This window comes from Diabrotica undecimpunctata, chromosome 6 (genome assembly GCF_040954645.1).
Source record: "Diabrotica undecimpunctata isolate CICGRU chromosome 6, icDiaUnde3, whole genome shotgun sequence".
Taxonomy (NCBI): domain Eukaryota; kingdom Metazoa; phylum Arthropoda; class Insecta; order Coleoptera; family Chrysomelidae; genus Diabrotica; species Diabrotica undecimpunctata.
In genome coordinates this window covers 3,427,484-3,440,316 of record NC_092808.1, presented here as the reverse complement: position 1 = coordinate 3,440,316, position 12,833 = coordinate 3,427,484, and the positions used below count along the sequence as shown (strand labels likewise).

The window sequence follows — 12,833 nt, the reverse complement described above, 5'->3', positions numbered from 1 at the left end:
ATTAATTTAAAAAAAATTGAAAATTTTAAATGCCTTTAAAAAAATATGGATTACTTGAAAAAAATTATATTTGATGTACGATCACCAAAACTATGTTCCAGAATTTTTTCAGAAGTGGTTTTTCGCCGTTTATTGAGTTATATTTTAAAGAGATGTTATTAGCGCTACTCTTTTGAAAGTTATTTGAGTAAATACCTGACATCAATTCCTTTAATTTGCAAACCAGCTGGACTCTTTTGGACATTTAGAACCAGAGTTATGTTGATTTAAATAACGAAAATCTGATAAGAACCTTCGGTTTTCCGGCGTTTTTGCCCTTTTGAGTTATACTTTTAGTTAAAAAGAGAAGTAACACTATTTTTTTGTATTATAAGGGATGTCACCGTTTAAATATTTGGACAATTTTTCCGAAATTTGAATTATTTTCCAAACCAAATCTTTTCTTTGCCGTGGACAACAAATTAACATTTTCATTCGAACATTTTCAATTGAAACTTTCCAGCAAAACGAAACGAACATTTGCATCAGTATTTTGCGGAAAACTCCACCAAATTCTCCAGCTAATTATCTCGGCGGTCCATGATTTAGCTTCCGCGTAGAGCATCAAGTCGTCCGTGACTATCCCGTCGCGTACCTGTGACAGTTCGTCAGCGGTGGCGGTGGCGCAAAACAAATGCCGGCCAACCACCGGCGGATGGTAGACACACACACATGCCTCAAAGATTAACACACACAACATAGCGAAAGCGAAGCACACTGCGATCGCATTCAGTCACCGCCAAAACGTTTAGTAGCTCTTGCCTGGCTCTCGCTCTCGCGCTCCGTCATCGCAACTTCAGTGCCGAATTCGCTAGCGAATTTTCGAAACTTCTCTTTTGGACGGTACAAATTTTTGCCAAATTTTTCTTTACGTTTCATTTTTCGTTCATTAGGGCATGTGTTGTGAAAGTTTGCACTGTGGTTAATTACTTTATCAGTTTTATATTTTTTTTTCGGCATCTTTTGAACGCACTTTTCTGGTAATTATTTTTTATTGTTTTAGTTTTAAGGACACAAATCTTGATAATTTTAGAAAGAATGACTGATTGTGCCACTTATATACCTACACATTTTTTATGAAATTGAATAATATTATTAATAGGTCTTATCTTTTTTTATTTATTTAAACTTCTATTACGTATTACAATGCTTTAAAACATAAATCTCCTAAAGATTTTTATCTCAAAATATTGTAGATATTATATAAATTTTATATCTTAAAATATATGCTATAAAATTTTTAATGTTTTGAATTTTTACGCAATAAAATTGAACATTTAGGACGAAGAATAATAAAATTGAAGAATATTATAATGTTAAGTTAAGAGCAGAACGATAAATGAGGCATTTAAATAACAACAAAATAAGAAACAAATATTTTAAATTCCTTCAAACATTTTCCGATGTCAACTCACTTTGGAGAACTTTAAAAAAATTTCGTGCTCGAAATAATGAGACAAATAAAATTAAATAAAGGCATTCATTTAAAAACTTTTAAATGTTTCATAAAATAAGAATGATTTTTAAACCAATATTATAATTATGTCTTCATGAAATGTCTGTACCACCTAAACTGTTTCATCTCATTTTTTCCTAATACAGATTCCTAATTTATCTCGTATCTAATTTCTTCATTTTTCTATGATCCATAACACATTTAATTTCTTTTGCTGTTATTTTTCTTTCGTGTTTTGTTGCATTGTCCATGTTTCAGTTTTACTTATATGTAGGAGATGGGACAACTATTGCGTTAAAAACTCTAATTATTTTTTTTTTCTTTTGAATATTGCTTGATTTAATGCAGTGTAATACTATTTTAGTTGCTTTCCTTTGTTTTTTGCTGTATTTAAATTTATTTTTCCATTATTAGAAATTATCGTCCCTAGATAATGATATGTTTCAAATATCTTTAATTATTTCTTTTTTATTTTGATTGTTTTATTATGTATTTTGTGTTCAATAGTTGTTATAATTATCTTGTTTTTTTGTCGTTTATTTTTATCTTTATATTTTCCATGTGTTCCCTCTAAAATTTTTTTGTCTTTCCAACTGTTAGTAGTTTTCTGCTAAAAGACCTAGTTAAGTCTGTGTACATTAGTGCCCCTACTTTGACCATTTCCATACTTTTATACGGTTTTTAAATATTTTCGAGGAGAAATAATGAGACAATAAAAAAAAATGCAGAATTCACTCAGTGAAAACTTTGAAATGTTCGATAAAAAATAAAGAATTTTTAACTAATCAATAAATTAATTTGGAAAATTAAATCCAATTTTAATCTTATAGAAAAAAAATTCATTTTTTTTAATTTACGTAATAATAATTTAAAAATGATGACAATAAAATTAAATGACAGCAATTTTGAATTAAATAATATTTTAAATACTTAATTATTTATTAAAAAAAAACAACAAAACTAGTATTTATAAAACAAATTACATAAAATATTTTTTGGACGATTTTTAAAAAAATTCTTATAAGAAATAATGAGAAAATAAAAAAAAACGTAGTAATTCATCCATTAAAAACTTTAAAACTTGAAATTTTTTATAAATCATTAAAAATCTTAAAAACAACTATGAATAAAGAAAAAATAGAATTTTTGATAAAACATTTTAGAAGCAAGTGGGATAAACTTTTTAAATTTGTTTAGCACCGACAAAACAAATTGCAATTTTCTAAATATAAAAAAATTAATCATACAGAAAATATATTCAATTGCTTTGTTAAAATTTACATTTTTAATTTTAAAATGGTACTATTAAGTTGAATAACAATAAAATTAAATAACACCACAATTTCAAATTTAAAAGTATTCTAAATAAGGTACTTCAACAAAAAAAACTGAATGGGAACTTTTTTTTAAATTATTTAAAAAATGTATCAGCGTCGACTCACTTTAGACAATTTTTAATAAAATTATTTCGTTAATTGAAAAGAAATTAAAAGAAAACGTCATCCCCAAATATTGATTTTGAGACTATAAAAAAAACAATAATTAAAATAAAAAAACATTTTTTACTGCAAATAAAATTTAGGACCAATATTTTGGGTTTGTGAAGCTTTTTAAGTCTAGGAGCCAGTGAAGGGGCGGGGTTGAGTACGGACTTTTACTTCCCCACGGTACCTTGACGTTTTTTTTATGTTTTTCGGTACGTAGATTCGATTTTTAGAGGGTACCTGGCTGAAAACTTGACAGGTAATTTGTTATTAACAAGTTAATTGTTTAAATAATTGTATCTTCTCAACTATTAGAGATATTTAATTTTGCCAAAATTAAAATTGTTCCTTTTGAAAAAATGAACAAAATGGCGTTTGGTAAACTCTTATCTGATTGTTAGAACCGGAGTTATAATAAATTTCCTGAAAAACAATTGCAAAATAGGCATTCGATGGACCATTTCCAAGTGTAACTCAGCTTTCAAACGTGCGATTACTTTCAAAACACCTCATTTTAAAGGTAATTGTTTCAGCTTAAAAAAAACCTTTGCAAAATTACTTTATCATTGTTAATGAGAAAGTTATAACAATTTAACTATTAAATTTCACTAAAAAGTTGCGAATTAATTTGTTTATAAGAGATTTAAACACAATTAAGCTATAAACTTTGAAAATTTGGCTAATGGAAGTTATAGGAGAACTCAAAATGAACATTTTAAGCTTTGATAAATGTTTCTAAATTAATTTTTGACCAAGATATGGAACTTTTGATAAAGCGCTCTGAGGCGCACGGTCAACTCGCCGCGAAAACGGACGCGCGTAAATCAATTTTTAATATCTCGGCAAAAAACTAACATGGAAAAATTTATCAAAGCTAAAAATGTTCGTTTTAAATTGTTCTATAGCTTCAATTTACGTTTTTGCAGCTTTCATTCTTCTTGTATTCTGTTTCAGATATATTATTCCTATTTTCTTCTTTCAAGTTTTTTTAAATATAAAGTTTTTCATTTGTTTATTGATACTTGCAGGTTTAAAATTTCTTAAAATAAATGAGTCATTTCTATTTATGTTTTCTTTGATTGGCATTTTTTATTGGTTATTCTGTATCTTCTTTTATTTCTTCATCCTTATCTATTTCAAATCATTTTAGACATTTCTTCATTCACCCGCTTTAAGAACGGGGGACACGTTAGTTAAATATTTAGCTTTTTAATCTTCTGCTTCTTTTTCTTTCTCTTTATAAGCAATTCTGCTTGTTCATTGGCGGATTCTCTGTGAAAGGTTGTCACTTCATCTTTTGTGCGGTCGTCTGATACTTCTTCTGCCGATTGGTGAGTTATCTCTTGCTATTTTGATGACAGGGGTTTCCTTTATTCTACTTATGTGGGAGTTCCATTTTTTTTTCTAACTTGTGTCCATTCATTTTTACATCGTTACATTTTCTTCTAATGTCTTCACTTCTCTTTCGATCTTTCAGCGTATTTCCTGTAACTCTTCTCAATACTCTCATCTCTGCCGTTTCCAAGAGAATTTGCGTTGTGGCTGTGTCGGGTCTTGTTTTTAAAACATATGTCATTATTGGTCTTACAGTGGCTTTATAAATTCTTGATTTCATCTCAGTGTTAATGTGTCTGTTGCGCCATGTAGTGTTATTAAGGCATCCTGCCAGTCTATTTGCTTTTTGTACTTGATCTCTCACTTCTTTGTCCAGGTCTGCATAGCTAGACAGTGTAGTTCCCAAGTATTTTATTTCCAGAACTTGATTAATACTGATGCCATCAATTTCTATTTTATATCTGGTTGGTTCTTTGCTGACTACTATTGTTTTAGTTTTCTGAGATTAGATTCTCATATTAAATTCTTTAACTCTTTTGTTAAATCTGTGGACCAGTCTTTACAGACTATCTTCATCTTGGGCTATCAATATTGCGTCGTCTGCGTAATAGAGTATTTTTATTTATTTGTTTCCCATTCTGTATCCTCTTCCTTTGTAAACGCTTTTGATGATTTAATCCATAATCCAATTGAAGAGCATGGGGCTTAATGAATCCACTTGTCTCATTCCGCTGCCTATTTCTCTAAGTTCTGTAAGTTGTTCATTTATTCTGATTTCCATTTTGTTGTTTTGGTAGATGTTTTCGATAGTTTTTATAATATTTAGGGGAACTTCTCTATTATACAGAAGATGGATTACATCTTTGAGTCTTACTCTGTCAAACGCTTTCTTTAGGTCAATCAGACACAGAGATACTGGTCTATTATACTCTAGTGATTTCTCAGTAATTTGATTTATAACGAACATTGCATCTGTACACGATCTTCCACTACGAAAACCCTGTTGTTCATCTGCTAAACTTATCCTCTGATTTATTAGCACTTGAAAAATTTTAGTTGTAAGTTTTAGCGTAGTATTTAACAAGTTTATACCTCTGTAGTTTTCTGGCTGTTTTTTATCCCTTTTTTTGAATAGTAGAATTAGTTCGCCCGCTCTCCATTCTTCCGGTATTTTATTGTGTTTTATAATTTTGTTAATTAATGTTTTTAATTGTTTTGTCATCGTTTCTCCACAATATTTCAGTAATTCGTTTGGTATCCCGTCTTTACCTGCTGCTTTTCTGTTATTCAGCTGTTCAAGTATTTTACGAACTTCCTGTACATTTATATTAAGTTCTTTATTTGTGGTAATTTCTGGTGTTTCCGGTTCTAGCGTCGTTTTTTCTTCCTCTATTCCACGTATTCTTTTCTATGTGTTTTGGTTCTATTAGTTCCTTTGCCTCCGTTCTTTGGCCTCTTATAAAGCACCATATTTTCTTTTGCAGGAAGTAAAAATCATTTTCTATTTCTTTCGAAAAGCGTTTCCAGTGATCGGTTATGATTTTTCTTGCAAGTGCATGTGTTTCGTTTTCAATTGTCTTGTAATTATGGTATGCCTCTTGTGTTTTGGTTGACATGTATTTCAGGTAAACTTTTTTCTTTTCTTTACATTTGTTTTTGCTTCTGTACAAAACCATAGAGTTCTTCACTTTGGGAACGATTTATTTTTATTTATATTTCTTTCACCAAGAAAGTTGTTGACCGAGGCTGAGGTATTAGACCTAATTTTTGCCCAGCTTTCTTCGACTCCATCACTTCTGTGATATATGTGTTTGTGATTTTTTCGGTTATTCTGTATGTTAGAATAGGTATCTGGTGGAGTCATCCTGTAAGCTTAGGACTTTTATTTTTGACACCATAAAGACTGAGATGCATTGACGATCTCAAGACATTCTGGAAAAGACTGGTGGAAGAGAAAAGTTATTCAGACATTCTTAGACGTGCCTTGTACATTTTCTACAATACTAAAACGATTATGCCGTAATTCTCATAGTTTATTAAATATAAACATGTAAATTAGACGCCACCAATTAATAAAACAGCAGTTACATTATTTACATCATTTTTCATTGTTCAAATTAAGACAAGGTTAGATCAACAATAAAAATTCTAATTTACATGTCGTTAAACAAAACTGAAGTGCTCAGTTGATTTGATAAATCTAGTTTTTATTGGCGCTTTTAAAAAAGCTCTGAAGGAAGTAAAAATGCTGGTTTTAATTAAAGATTTTATTTATTTTATAGTTAGTCATTTTTCACCCGATTGGTACTTATGTGCGACTATTATTATTTAGCTAACGGGTGATGTTATCTGTAGTTTTACTTAAAAAAAAAAACGAGTAGTTTCAACATTTTTACTATAAACGACAAATATAAATTAAAATGGGGCTTTAGTATTCTAGTAGTAGTTGTTTTAGTTAAAAAACGTATAAAAACAAATGAGAATTGATAAAAAACTCATTAGTTTGCAAGTAGAATATTAAATGCTTTAAAAAATTAAACAGGCTAATAAAAAGTCATCTCGAACGTGTTTTATTTGATATAAACGTGTTTCTTGCACATTTTATAGTGTAATAAATAATAGCGGTTGTAGAAGTTTGCCTATCAATTGTTGGATGCTTAGGAGGAACCAAAGTGACACAAGCTTGGAAATTCATAAAAAGTATTAGAAAAGAAAGAAAAGATGAGGGAAATATAAACCTGATTCAAAATAAAAAGTGGGAAAAATATTACGAAACGTATTAACAGAAAGTAGGCACGAATTTATGGAAAGACCTGACCATATCTCAATGACAGAAAACTCAGAGGTGCATAAGATAAACAAAGAAGAACTGAAAAAAGAATTGAAACAAATGAAAAATGGAAAAACACCCGGGCCTGGAGACATTCCCATCGAGTTGGTGAAACATGGACCGGATGCTCTTTTGGAAAGCTTAGTGAATATTTTTAATAAATGCTTAATTGAAGGCCAAAGGATTCCAGACGATTGGAATTTGGCCCACATTAGCCCCATTTATAAAAAGGGAGACAGATGCGGAAATTATAGAGGCATTAGCGTAACTAGCTCGCTGGGAAGGTTATATGGTCGTATATTGACAAGAAGAATAGAAGAGGAGTATAAAGAAATTGAAGAACAAAGCGGCTTCAGAGCAGGAAGATCGTGCGTGGACAACACATTTACCCTTCAACAAGTAATTGAAAAACGAACAGCTCGAAACCTCCCCACACATCTGGTATTTATAGATCTGGAGAAGGCTTATGATATAGTTCCTTTAAAACTCTTATTTAGTGTCTTGACGAAAACGGACCTTAGTAAAACATATCTAAAAGCAATACTGAACATCTATAAATGTCCTCAAAGCACTGTAAAAACAGGAAATACTTTCTCAAGGGTATTTACAGTAACGAAAGGCTTGAGACAAGGATGTTGTCTTTCCCCCACCCTATTCAAAATATATATCCAAGAAGCACTGCACCAGTGAAGACAAAAATGTGCGGGAATCGGGTTGAAGCTTAACAACCATTATCTGACAACGCTGTTCTTTGCAGATGATCAAGTACTAATTGCAAGCTGTGAAGAAGATGCAGATTATATGCTTAGAAAGCTCAAAGATGAATACGAAAAATGGGGGATGAGTAGGAATATGTCTAAAACAGAATATATGCGAATAGGCAGTGAAGACGAAGACCCGGATTTGAAAATTAGACAAATGAAAAGGTGCTACGAATACAAATATTTGGGAAGTATTATCTGCAGTAAAGGAACAACGAAACGAGATATAGACTATAGAGTGCAACAAGGCAGGAAGAGTGTTCAAATTCTGAATTCGATACTTTGGTCCAACAAAGCTACTATGAGAACTAAAATGACTATCTACAAAGTACTTGTAGAGCCCATTCTTACATATGGAGCAGAATGTTGGCAAATGACAGTAAAAGGAAAGAAAAAAGTTGACACCGTTGAAATGGACTACCTGAGAAGAGCTTGCCGTATATCAAGAGTAGAATCTATACCTAATTCTGAAATTAGAAGAAAAACAGGTAGAGTACATACAACTTCTGAAGGAATAGAAACTAGACAGTTAATATGGTATGGACACGTACAGAGGATGGACGACAACAGATGGACAAAAAGAGCTATGGAATACAATCCAAGTAATAGAAGGAAACGAGGAAGACCAGCCAAGTCTTGGATATAAGGTGTTATGGATACCATGAAAGACAGAGCCATTGATGAAGACAGCTGGAGAGATAGAAAAAGATGGCGATCGAAATGCGGGAAGCGGCAGAAGCTGTAAGATCCCCGCTTATATATATATATATATATATATATATATATATATATATATATATATATATATATATATATATATATATATATAAAATTTTCTTTCTTTGAACTAAATCAATTTTACTGTTACTGTTATAAATTTTATAGAAGAAACGATCTCTCGTGAAAAGATCTCTTGTGTCCCTCTTATCTTGCTCTCCTTAAGGGTTTCTTAGTTATTAGAGCAGTTTAAGCAGTTCTAATTCTTCCCAGAAACTTATAATATTTAGAAAAATATTTTTGTATTGTTTAATTACGTCTTCCCTAAGTTTTTTGCGGTCTGCTCCATTGTATTTTTTTAGCATTAAGCTCTAATTCTGCAAAAGGGTTTCGGTCAATAGTTTAAAAAAAGATAATAAATAAATTAAAACTATAAGCCTAGAATCAAAGAAGGCAAAGTTGAAACAAATTAAAGTCAGGTACCCAAATTGAATGAAGATTTTAAAAACAAATTATTTTGTTTTTGGCTGCTTGAAACCATTTTATTTATTTATTTACCTTATAAATTATATATAATTTTGCTTTATTTACGTTCTCGTTATCGTATACACCTAAATTTCAGTTACCGCGATTGATGGGAGCCATCGATCCATTTTTAGTTATTTAGGGATGATTTATTTGATATTAGTCTTTTGCTGTGTCGCACTAAATGAGTTTTGTCGATTTCATTTGTTTGATATTCAAATGACTATCTTTACAACATAGAGCACTGGTAATTGGTAAAATAATTAAAAAACGGAAAATATTATTAAAAACAAATGTGTATGACGAACTAGTGATAAAGAATATAAAAGCTCTGATTTTATTCCATGTAAACATTGCAGGAAGCTGTGATTGGAGGTTGCAGTGTATTGTTACACTTCTATATAATCATTTTTTTTTTCAAACGGTAAACAATATTATAATAAGTGATTACTTATCGGTCTTCTTCTTCTTTTATATAGATATGACTCTCTCTGTTTTTTAATTTGCCTCCAGTAAGTTGTTCTTCCATCGTTTTCGTGGTCTTCCTACTGATCGTCTTCCTATCGGAGAACCATCTCTTGCCGTCTTTACTACACTATTTGTTGTCATTTGGCTTATGTGATCATCCTATTCTACTCTTTTATTTCTTACCCAGTTCTTGATGTTATCCGTCTTGCATCTACGTCGTATATCTGGACTTCTAGCTCTGTCCTATAGTGTCTTACCATCAATTTTTCTAAGCGTTTTCATCTCTGCTATTCCTAACATCCTTTTTGTCCTCTCTGTGGCAGGTCTTGTTTCTGCCGCGTGTGTCATTATTGGTCGGAGACTGTTTTGTAAATTTCCCCTTTCGTTTCTTTCCCGATATTTTTATTTCTCCATATTATTTCATTTAGGCAGCCTGCGGCTATGTTGGCTCTATTCACTTAATTTTCCACTTCAGTTTCGAGCTTTCCATAGCTAGATAATGTGATGCCTAGATATTTAAACCCCATCACTTGTTCTATTATCTGACCTTCCAGCTCCAATTTACATCTTAGTAAATTTGCTGTTGTAATTGTTGTAAAATGCATTTTGTCTTTTTTGGGGAAATTAACGTGGTAAATTCTCTGGCGGTTATATTAAATTGGTACAGCATACGCTGTAAATCATCTTCACTTAGAAAGAGTAGTATTGCGTCGTCTGCATATTAGATTATTTTAAGATGTTTTTCTCCCATTTGGAATCCTTTTTTAGTTCTTATTTTTTTATTATTTCATCCATAATCAGGTTGAACAATAGCGGACTCAGGGAATCTCCCTGTCTTATCCCATTGTCAGCTTAAATAGGATTGGTTAGTTCTTCTTCTACTTTTACTTTTATTGTGTTGTTTTGGTAGATATTTTCGATTGTTTTGATTATTCCTAGAGGTATCTCTCTTGCGTACAGTAAATGGATGTCTTTTAATTTGGCCTGGTCAAATGCCTTCTTAAGGGCCACGAAACATAGATGTGCCGGTTTGTTGTATTCTAATGATTTCTCTTGCACTTGCCTCATTATAAATATAGCGTCGGAGCATGATCATCTCGACCTAAAACCTTGTTGTTCTTCTGCTAGTGTTATAATGTCATTCAATTTATTTGTTATCACTTTGGTTGTTAATTTTAGTGTTGTATTTAATAAATTAATTCCTTTGTAATTTTCCCGGTCCGATTTGTCTCCCTTTTTGAGGAGAGGTATTAGGATGCTTGCTCTCCATTCTTGGGGAATTCTGTTTTATTCTATTATTTTTTGGATTAGTTTTAATAGTTGTTTGGTCAGATCTGGTTCTCCGTACTTTAGGAATTCGTTCGGTATTCTGTCCTCTCCTGGTGATTTTCTATTTTTTAATTTCCTTAATGCTTCCTTTACCTCTTCCTCCTCAATAGATATTTCTTCGTTTGTCGTCAGCTCTGGTATTGGTGGTTCATTATCGTCACCTTTAGCAAATAGGGATCGAAAGTCGTCTATCTATATTTCCTTCTGAATATGTTTCGTTTTTATTAGTTTGTTCATCTCTTTTCTTTGCCCTCCGGTCATTTTCCATATTTCTTTTTGTGTTCCGTAAAAGTCGTGTTCCATCTGTTTTGAACAGCTCTGCCAGTGTTCCCTTTTTATTTGTCTATCTAACTAAAGTATTTGTTTTATTTCTGATTCGTTTATAGTGGTTGTATGCCTGTTGTGTTTGTTGTATTCTGTATTGTAAAAGGCTTTCTTCTTTTCTTCACATTTTTTCTTTACTTCCTCTCTAAACCATGGTGTTTTCTTTTTTGATATGTTAGTGTTCGTTACTTTCCTCTCTCAAGTGATTCTGTTGCAGCGTTAATTATGTTATTTTTGAGTTTTTCCCAGCTTTCTTCTTCACTGATATTTTTTTCCTGTATAAGTGCCGCTCTCTTGTGTGGGAAGTATTTCAGGATGATTCTTATTTTACGTAATACTAGGGTGTGGTCGCTACCTACATCTGCTAAATTGATACATCTTACGTCGATTATGTTCGATGGATGGTTATATCTCTGTTGGTTATAACATAATCTATCATAGATCTTTGTCCACGGGTGTTATTAAATGTATATTTGTGTTAGTCTTTGTGGCTGTATACCATATATAACTTTTTGTTATATATGGTATACAGCCAACTACAGGAACTTAGATTTCTTGTGAATGTCAAAAAATGTGTTGTTTATTCTTAGTTCGTTATTCGTGCAGAAGTTTATCATCACTTCTCCATTTTCGTTTTTGACATCCTCGTTATGTTTTTGCTTAATTCCGCCTATATTCCGATTGCCTATTCGAGCATTAAAATCCCCCAATATTATCATTTTCTCTCTGACTTGATCTACTACTTGTTGTAATCGTTACTTATCGGTCAAACTGGTAAACTTACATCGGTCAAACTGGTAGAACTTTTAACAGCCGTATAGCAGAACATAAAAGGGCCTTTCAATAATAGAAATACAGATTCTACTTACCCACTTCACCTTCAAGATCATAATCATTCTTTTAATGACGAATATCAAGTTCTTTACATTCAAAATAAAGGCCTTAAGCTATGTTTATTAGAATCTATGGAATCTATCAAAAAATACAAACATAATTCCAAATCACCAACTTGACAAACAGTTCTCCCCTCCTTAACTTATTCAGTTAAAGACTATAAAGTGTAAACGCTCACTAAAAATAGATCACTTGAGAAAGGCTCTCTGCCAAAACAGCTGTCGTGATAATAAGTTATAATAAATTTTGTTAAAATGTTGAAATATGTTAGAATATTACAATACTTATTCACAACTCAAGCCGAATGCCAGAAGTATTCAAAAACTTAATTAGTATTACCATTTGAACTGTCAACTTCCAGTTTTTATATATTTTTTTGACGTTACAAACCTTATCAGACATTTCTAGATATTTCAGTGACATTTAGAACATTCTAGATTTTAAATAGGTACTTCTTTTTTTTTCGTCAAGGAACTTTTTCTATATGGAATAGATCTTATGGAAATGTCGTAGCAGTATTATTCGTTGGATAGTTAATGGGAAATTGTTTACAAATACTTTAAAGAATTGTATCCTTTACATTTATCCATGAGTTTCTATCTTGCATGATATCAAAATCAATTTTCTTCACAGTCATGGCTTGCTTGAGCGTCTTCTGCTTGGCCTAATTC

At 31.4% G+C, this 12,833-nt stretch overlaps 1 protein-coding gene across 29 annotated transcripts in view; it reads left to right on the top strand.

Moving 5' to 3' along the window:
* trol (terribly reduced optic lobes) overlaps positions 1-12,833 on the top strand; it is a 1,082,793-nt gene that overhangs the window by 636,606 nt on the left and 433,354 nt on the right. The window contains exon 1 of one of the 29 annotated variants that reach the window (XM_072534019.1): positions 711-1,019. The exons of the other annotated variants lie outside the window; for them this stretch is intronic. The gene's annotated coding sequence lies outside the window, so the exon portion shown is untranslated. Of the gene's footprint in view, positions 1-710; positions 1,020-12,833 lie in introns of those variants that run through there. 29 annotated transcript variants of the gene reach the window in all.